Here is a 996-nt window from a genome sequence, read left to right on the forward strand (position 1 = left end):
TAGGATCTGCACACTATTTAAAATCCGAGAAGTGGAGGATGAACAGATATATCTCATGTTATTTCCCTGGACTTTAAAGGGAGAAGCCAAAGATTGGTTGGAATCATTACCTGAAGGGGCGATCGATACATGGGACGTTTTAGTTGACAAATTTCTTAAACAATTCTTTCCTGCATCTAAAGCCGTAAGACTTCAAGCAGAAATTGTTACGTTCACACAGAAACCAAATGAAACTCTATATGAGGCGTGGACAAGATATGGAAAGTTGTTAAGAGGATGTCCGCAACATGGTTTAGACACCTGTCAAATAGTACAAATATTCTACCAAGGATGCGACATCACTACAAGGAAAGACATAGATATAGCAGCTGGTGGTTCTATTATGAAGAAAACCGAAACTGATGCTTACAAATTTATTGATAATACTGCTTCCCACTCACATGAGTGGCACCAAGAAAAAGATATCGTTAGATCATCTAAAGCAGCTAGAGCCGATTCTAGCCATGACTTAGATTCCATTTCCGCAAAGATAGATGCTGTGGAACGACGAATGGAAAAGATGACTAAAGATATTCACTCAATACGAATTAGTTGTGAGCAGTGTGGAGGACCACATTTGACAAAAGATTGTCTCAGTATTGAATTAACAATGGAACAAAGAGAGAATATTTCATACATAAACCAAAGGCCTGGAAATAATTATCAGAATAATTATCAACCGCCAAGACCAATTTACAATCAAAACCAGAATTATAACCGAAATATTCCATACAACAACCAACAAGGTCCTAGCAATCAACAAGTATCCAATAATACTTACAATCAGCAAAGACCTAATTTTCAAAACAAACCACCACAAAAAACCGATGATAAAAAGCCAAATTTAGAAGATATGATGACGAAGCTAGTTGAAACTCAAACACAGTTTTTCACATCTCAAAAACAAACCAATGAACAAAATGCTCAAGCATTTAGAAATCAACAAGCTTCTATTCA

Source organism: Rutidosis leptorrhynchoides, chromosome 1 (assembly GCF_046630445.1).
Source record: "Rutidosis leptorrhynchoides isolate AG116_Rl617_1_P2 chromosome 1, CSIRO_AGI_Rlap_v1, whole genome shotgun sequence".
Classification (NCBI taxonomy): domain Eukaryota; kingdom Viridiplantae; phylum Streptophyta; class Magnoliopsida; order Asterales; family Asteraceae; genus Rutidosis; species Rutidosis leptorrhynchoides.